The sequence below is a fragment of the Montipora capricornis genome, chromosome 3, assembly GCF_036669925.1.
Source record: "Montipora capricornis isolate CH-2021 chromosome 3, ASM3666992v2, whole genome shotgun sequence".
In the NCBI taxonomy this organism is placed as follows: Eukaryota; Metazoa; Cnidaria; class Anthozoa; order Scleractinia; family Acroporidae; genus Montipora; species Montipora capricornis.
This window is the reverse complement of record NC_090885.1, coordinates 13,543,591-13,552,268: the sequence shown is the minus strand read 5'-3', so window position 1 is coordinate 13,552,268 and position 8,678 is coordinate 13,543,591.

Genomic DNA, 8,678 nt, shown 5'->3' with positions numbered 1-8,678 from the left:
ATTTATGTACTTTTTGCCTAGAAGCTCAAACTTGCTCACTGATAAATACTACAACGAAAGATCACGAGGGTTTATGCTTTTGACAGTTTATGTGCTCTGCGAGTTGTTACCATGGGAACGCATCTAGATTCAATATAAGGTTTCAGTATTCCCCAAATGACAACCTCACGTCGTCGCTGCTTCACGGTCACAAGTTTTATAAAAACCCCAAAAAAGTATATATTTTCTGAAAGCTTACGAATTTTAGATTCCGATTATTAGTTGATTTAAGGCAAGAAATAAAGACCCTTCCTAACATAGCGCTCATTTTCTACAAATTGAGTTCATGTCCGGTCAGAATTTAACCGGAGAAAGTGAGCGACATCGCTATGTTTTCTTCAGACCAGGATCTAAAAAACCGTGTCCGGGAATTATGATCAATTGTCTGGTTTATTTTTATACGCTCTTAAGGTTTACGTTTTTATGAAACAAGCATTAGCTTTGCTTAAATACTCAATACTTTCGAAGGAGGCAAAAAATAAACGTTCCCGGACATGGCTTTTTTGCCACATTATCGGACAACATTCTTGCCTAATTTCAGCGAAAATGGATGAAAACTCGCTGTAAACGAACTAGAAACGTGCACCACATTCGATGAAATTTTAGTTTTAAGAAATAAGGCAAGTTGTTGACAGCTTCTAATTAGTGATAAGTTATTCATAGAATCGTTTTTCCTTTACAGCTTTGTCTAAAAGAAACCTTTTCTCGCTGAACTTTTTTGCAATTGAAAAAACTGAGGTGTACCTGGGAATAACAAAAACTAAAATTTGGCATAATTATCAATTTTGGGGTATATTAATACCTTAAAACAAGGTCTAAGGGATGTTTATTCCTCTTTTATGCAAAATTTATTCATTACTTTTTTTGAGGATATTTTCTTACCTGAAAAAATCTAAATAAAGTACGTTTAAATTTACAAGTTGACGGTTATTACTTTTTTTTAATGTCGTTTATAACACGAAATTAAAGGGCAAATTTGGCTGTAATTTTTAATAAAACGATGTCATTCTGCCCACATTATCCTACATTGAATAATCCAATTAGTCCTATAATTTGAGCATTAAAAATGAGGTTTTTGGTCTTCTACTGTGTCTACCGGTAATTAGACCAATTTCGATATATCAAAATTCAGTCCTAAACAAAAAGCATCATCTCGACGCTCTGGGGAATAAATTTATGAATTTGTATGAGTTTATTCCCCAGGGCCTCGAGATGATGTCTTTTGTTTAGGACTGAATTTTAATACATCGAAATTGGTCTATTACCGATATCTATAACCTATTACCTGTTTAACAAGAAAAACTACTTTAAAACGCATGGAACCGCAATGGGTACAAAAATGTCAGTATCTTTTGCCAACATTTTCATGGCTGCTGTTGAAACAGAACTAAGTTCATACAAGCCGGTTCTTTGGAAAAGATGCATCGACTACATCTTTTCTCTGTGGAACATAACCAAGGAAGTAATAAACAATTTCACATTTCAGTTTGCTGAATTTCACGTCTAAAGCATCATGATGTTAACGTAATCGATGCGAATTTACACTGCATTTCCAAGACCATTGCGAGAAGGAGAAAAAAACGAAACTTGTTCGCCATACTCGCCATATTTGTTTTGTTTTTCAAATTCCATGCCGGCATTTAGTATAAATACTGACCACGGAAAAAACTGTGATCTTAACGTCCGTTTCACCCATACCGTGGCAAACCGAGGACGGAGTCTTCGTTGTATTGTGACGAAGTAAATCGAAAAAAAATTCGCGACGATGGTATCATGTATTAGGGGCAGATCCAGGATTTATCTTAGGAGAGGATGCATCACTAAAGCACTAATGGCGTAGCTGACGGGTGAGGGTTTTCTTTTTTCGCAGAATACCAGCTGTATTAGAAAGCTGCAGGCCATCTCAGGGGGGAGGGGGGCACTTCCTGCACTCTCTGTACCCTCCCCCTCTTATATCCGCCCCTGTTTATGACTGATAATATACAGCAGTTTTCGTGAAAAGTGCAGTACCTGTTGGATGGACGATTAACTGATTGCCGACCAGGGTGGGTTGAACCCACAACCTTCGGGTTAGATCACCGCTGCTCTACCGACTGAGCTACAAGGTCAGACGGGAGCAGGCCGTGGGATGTTAAAGTCATGGCAATGAACATGTACAAGGACAAGGAGGGATTATGTTTTTGCAAACGTTGGCCGTGGAGCACTTATATTTGAACAGACTTAACTGATTAGAGTGTAAATAAATGTGAAGCGCCAGTTTTCTACTCCATATGACATAAGGACATAACGACAACGCAATTTCTAATCGTGAGTATTACAAAAGCTGGATTACAGTGGTGTCAGCCTGGGTACAATACATATAAATTATTCACAGTAAGGGCTAACATAGTCATTGGTTCCAAAGTCTTTACGCGTATTAGACGGTCAGTGTTCGCCCTGGGGCGGGACTGGGGAGTACTCCCAGAGAGTAGCCCGTAGCCATGGGGTTGCTTTACAGTAGCTGGGAGTAAGGAGCATACTGGCTCCAGATCATTACCTCGTACATAAGATATAAGATTTGTACATATTTCCTTACGTCTCTTATTCAGCGTTTTAAGCCCAGATTGATACAAGGCACGGTTATATAGAGTCGACGGCCGGGAACATTATGCGGAGGGCTTTGCGCTGCACAGACTCAACCAGGTTGTCAAGACAGAGGGGGAGTGCAGCCCATACAGGCGCAGCGTATTCAAGCACTGAACGGATGAGGGCACAGTAAATGGAAACTAGGTCCGCACACGCAACACCCGATTTCCTAAGCAAACGAAGGGCATAAAGGCGTTTACTGGCTTTGGTGACTATGTGCTCTACATGCGTGTTCCATGATAGATCGTGAGAAATATGGACTCCAAGGAGCTTGTACGTCTGCACCTGATGGACAGGGCAGCCCTTGAAATAGGGGCCGGGGGACCAGGCTGGTACTGGAGGAAATTAATATCTATAACCTTACATTTTTTTAGGGTTAAGGCGCATTCCTCGGAGAGAGGAAAAGCAAAAAATATCGTTCACAATAAGTGGGAGGTAGCTCGGGCTACATCTCGGAATTGCCTCAAAGACGGTAGTATCATCTACATACTTTAGTCTACACGGCCAGGTGGCAACTAGACGGTTAATTAAAATGGCAAACAACAAGGGGGCTAATTTTGTACCCTGGAAAATTCCTCCGTGAAGGGATACAGGTGATGATAATGATTTCCCTACCCTTACTCTTTCAGATCTCTCAGACAAGAAGGCACCTATCCATCTAATAATGGACGGGTGTACATTGAGAACGTGCAATTCTTCCAAAATTGTGATCCACCAGGTCAAAGCCCTTGGAAAAATCGGCAAACGAAATCCGAATAGAAGTGTTACAGTATAGAATGGAAAAGGTACACAAGCGCAAGCGTAGTGCATTTTTCTTTTTCGCAGAACTGCTTGATATCTTACTTACCTAGCACCTGAGTGGCTAAGGAGTAGTGGGTAAAGCCCTCCATTATTTTAGCAAGGAGCGCGGTCAAGAATATAGGTCTCAAGTCATCTTCCAGCACTTTTGGGGGGTTGACCTTGGGAACAGGTACGACGATGGACTGCTTCCACGTACAGGGAACAACTTCCTCGACCAAGGAGGTGTTGTAGAGGTCTCGCTCCACTTGGGAAAGTTCGAAAGCGAACTTTTCCCATATGCGGTTAGGTACCTTGCCAGGGCCAGGTGACTTCTTTACTTTTATAGATCTCAGTGCACAGAAGACCTGGTGAGTTGACACTAGGAACTCCTTAGGGACAGGAATGGTAGCGACATCGTCCGGGGGCTGGAGTGGCGAGAAGTGGGATGTCAGATCGAAGAGGAAGTTGTTGAACTTTTCACACAGGGAGTCAGTGGAAGGGAACTCATTCCCAAGCATCTGCTGCCACTAGTCAGAGCTATTGCCACGCAGCCCACCCAGGTCTTTAATCTCACGCCACCATCTGGTGGAATTACTGTCCTTTAGGTTAGACACCTTGTTCTCGTAGTACGTTCTTTTGCAAGTGCGACATTCCACTTGGGTGTTGTTACGCAGTTCCTTGTACAGGGAAGAATCCTTGCTAAGTGATTTCAGCGCTTTTTGCCTCTGTGTAATAAGCCGTCTAAGCTAATTTGAGACCCAGGGCTTGTCGGACAAGCACACCTTGACCCGCCGCAGGGGAAGGTACGAATCAATGGCGTTTACCAGGGTTTGACTGAAAAGATCGAATTTTTCAGACACTCTGGACAAGTTAAGCACTGGGCTCCAGTCGAAATTGGTGATCCATCTTCCAAAAGCGTGAAGGCTACTAGTACGCAGGTCACGAGATCAAAAATCTTCCTTTGAGTGGTTGTGGCCGGGGAGAGACTCACACGGCTTGATAAGAACAGTGTAATGATCGCTCCTACCAATCTTTGGTAACTGCTCGGGGTCGCGGAAAAGCTTGCGTTTGTTGGTGAGGCACCAATCTAAAGTTCCAATATCCCTTGTCAAAACCTTCGTAATTTGACTGAGCCCAGTTCTGAGCTTGATTGATCGTTCAGATATGTCTGTTGTAGTAGGATTGAAATCACCATTGATAACAATTAAGCCATCAGGATGTTTTAGGAGGAATGCTTCAGACACCTTTTGTATGTGGTCAATAAGAGCCGCATTGTCATCCGCAGCACAAGATGTTGAGTGGTAAATAACTCCTAACAAAATGGCTGACACACAACAAGGCAGCTTCAATGGTCTATATTAATCCATAGTGACTCAATGTCTTGATCTTCGTGCTCGATTAATCTCTGACAGGGAAAAGTTGAGTCGATATAAGCACACACACCACCGCCCTGTCTTCCAGATCTATCATTTGTGAAGCAGAGGAACCTCGGGATTTCCACCGAAGTGGCAGGAGTCATGTCATTTAGTCAACTTTCCGTATCGCAAACAATTCCTGCCTTAACTGCCTTGACAACGGTCTGCAGTTCGGTTATCTTTGAAGGCAGGGATCTCATGTTGCTTGAGAGCATGGAGGGGAAACTTCACTTAGAGCGTGACGAGCTCTGGAGAAGTGTAGGGGTAGTGCCTGTGGTATCACCCACAGGGAACCCACGTATCTTTGCTCGACAGGCTCTCTTCGAATTATAGCGTTTTCTTGTTCCAAAATCTCCTAATGTTGTTTAAAGTTCCACAGGTAGACGGGACTTGGGCTGAGAAGCTCTGATGGATTTAAGCTCAGAGCTGCTATATTGTCTCCTTGCTGTTGTAGACGGTCTTGATGCAGCTTCGGTTACAGATCCAAGATGGCGGCTCGGACTTGATGATAGGTTCGAGAATATCGGGTGAAACTGACGTCCAAGAACGCTCCAACAATCCGAAAATCTGATAAGGAGGTTAAGAACCAGTACAACAAGTACGTACAGTGCATTTGGAGGCCACATGATAAGCAAACTTTCCACCCGAAGGTAAAAAGTCGGAGCTCACAAAACTCGTGGCAGCCCAAGAGGCGCCGCTGACCAATAGGGTAAGCTTTAGCAAATTTTCGTTTTTTCTTTCATCTGCTTTTTCAGCGCCATCTTGAATTACGTCATACAAGCATTGATACGTCAATGGCGCACATCATGATTGTTTGTTCCAATGAAATTGTTTCTTACCTCATCTCGACCCCAGATCTCTTCTCTTGACAGAGGGAGAGAAGAGCTCTGAAACAAAGTGTCTCTCATTGGTTTTCGTGAAGAACAATCAAAAGAGTCATTAATTGGCGCATTCATGTTAGCACGAGTAGTGAGCAGGCGCCCGTAAGGTTCAAATAGCCAAATTTTGGCTATAAGAACCCTGAGACGCATGTTCTCCTACATAGAGTTTCCCAGAGCCTGGAGTACATCCGAGGCTGTGTTGACGAGAATGGTTTATTTCCCTACGTACCCTTCTCCTTGGCTTCCAAAGCGACTGTCGAACGCACCTCAATAATCCGAGATTACCACTACAGTCGAACCACGATTAAACGTACTCGACGGGACCTCAGTAGAAAGTCCGGATAATCGAGAGTCCGGATAATCGAAAATATGAATATTAATGAGACAACAATATAAACAAAAGAAATAAAGATAGCACATTTTTAACTATGTTTTTAATTACAAAAGTCTTCTTCTATGAACTGCCCCTATACTCATGTACACTGTTTATAAATGAAAACCTATTTGTCATTTCTAAAAAAGTGAAGCACAGTAGTTTGCTTTAAAGTCTTATAACGAGATCGCATGGCGAAGTCCATCATACGGCAAAGTTGCATGACTTGAACAGGGTCAACAGTGTTCTGTCTTTCCATCCAGGACAAGCACTTTTTAAAACATTCTGTTGCCTGAGAGAACAGATCGCTTTCGCTTTGTAGACATGCTGTCGTTTGTCGTGACCGTTGCGTGCGTTTACATGACCCACGCTCATCGAACTGATCAAGCATGACATTCCCTTAGCAACAAAACAAAAACAATACTGAACCAATCAAAACTCAGCTGAATGCATCAGAATGCTCCTTGTCGCCGAGCGCTAAATCTTTTGAAAGCAAAGCGGTAAATGCGCTGTTTTGAACATACTTTTCTTGATTTTAATTAAACATTTTTTACCTCTGAAAGCTTTTGATATCAAAGCTTATTAATATTCATGAAAAAACGGGACCAGAGAAAAAGTCCGGATAATCGAGGTCCGGATAATCGAGGTTCGACTGTAGTCTTCAATAATTTATGCGCAAAGGATTTTAAGTTTCACTAGCCGACGCTAAGATAACAGAACAAAATGGGGCAACATGTCTGAAAAAGAGATCAAAACAAATGTCGCCCCAACCAGGTATCCAAAGTATCCAAGACAGTCCTAAGCAGTGGATTCTGGATTCCAGGACCCACAATTACTGTAGATTCCGGATTAGAACCCAGCACAATCATAGCGCCTGGAAGCGAAAGGCGCCCACCGCAGACAGATCACGTAGCTGGCGGAATTCCGGATTCCTAGATCTGGATTTGGGATTCCAAGGCTGAGGAATCCGGATGCCAGGAACGAAAATTGCCTCGACTCCGGAATCCCGAAACAACCGGAAAATCCCTTCCCATTGCTTCATTCCTCCTCGCGGGCGTAATTACTGTTTACATTTTGGGTATATAGTCATTGGTGTGATTCGTTTCAAGCGGCCAACTGGAAAATGCTGTTCCATTCGTCACATGAAATAAACAAAATTTTAAACTAAAACTTCCGATTGAATGGAAAGCGCCCAAATGGCCATGAGGAATGCGACAAAACGTGTACTGTTCCATGTTGTCTAACGCCTGATCTCGGCAGATCTGAAATACAGGTCAGAATGCCATTTGTCCACCTGGGCTGTAACTACTGGAGTAATTTACCCAAGCTTCAAGAAAAGTATTGCAATTTCCTTCGTCCTACTTTCTCAATTCTAAATCATTTCAAAGCGTTCAACCATTTTCGTAAATATAAAGGAAACGTAATTGCTGGAGGGGAAGGAAAGTCGAGCGTGAATTTGTTCCAGTACAGAGAAAGCAAAAAAAAACATCAGGTAGGCAAGCCACACACAAGCGATATGCATGTGGGAGGCCAGGTGTGTCTTGCGAGGGATAAGACGTGTGCAAAGTGTGGTAGGAAGGGGCACTGGGCAATCTGTTATAGGCATGGGGTGGGATCGAAAGCAGAGCAAGAGTGGTGGGAGAGTTAGTGGGAATAATAGTCAGAGAAAAAGCAGTGTTAGGTGAAAACCACCGCTAAGGTCCAGACATCTATTTAATTAATTAGCATATGATAGTGGAGATGAACCTTTCGCCTTCCCAGTAAACTTCTGTTGGAAAACAGCATGTGAAGAGAACATTGTAGCAGTGAAGATCAACGGTACCTCTACTAAGATGATTTTTGATTCAGGGGCGCAGTTTACTGTACTTGGTGAGGGGCAGTTTCACAGCCTTCTTGTGAGGATTGGCCTTAAAGCAAAATTGCAACCAGAAGAGAGGAATCTTGGTGTCTATGGAAATGGGTGTTTACTGGTGGTTGGCAAATATCAGGCTACTGAAGAATGTCATGGGTAGACGGTGGTGGAGACTGTTTTTGTTACGGGAGAAGGAAGGTGTGTATCAGGTAGCTCAGCTGCCCATAAGTGCTCAAAGTTAGACGAGACCTAGCGAGTACGACAACAGTTTATTCTGTTGACAGTGACATTGGAAGTACTGCGGACCGTTTTCCAAGTGTGTTCTCTGGAGTGGCAAGCTGTCTGGTTACCAACTTAAGATGTATATTGATCGCAACGTTACACCAGTAACACTGAAACCGAGGCGGGTACCCTACTCATTAAAAGATAAAGTCCAGCAGAAGATTGAAGACTTCAGTACTTGATCTTGACATCATCGAGAAAGTGTCAGTCCCAACAACCTGTGTCAACCCTGCTGTATTTGTTCCCAAGCCAACGCAAATGAGAAATTTAAAGGGAGAAATTACCCATTCCCACAGTGGACGAGGTGTTGGAAGAAATAAATGGAATCACAATTTTCTCCAAGCGAGACATGAAAATGGGTTTTCATCGAATTTGAGCTCGAAGAATCGTCGTCGTACATTTTCAGCTGGTGATACACTGTTTCTTTGCTG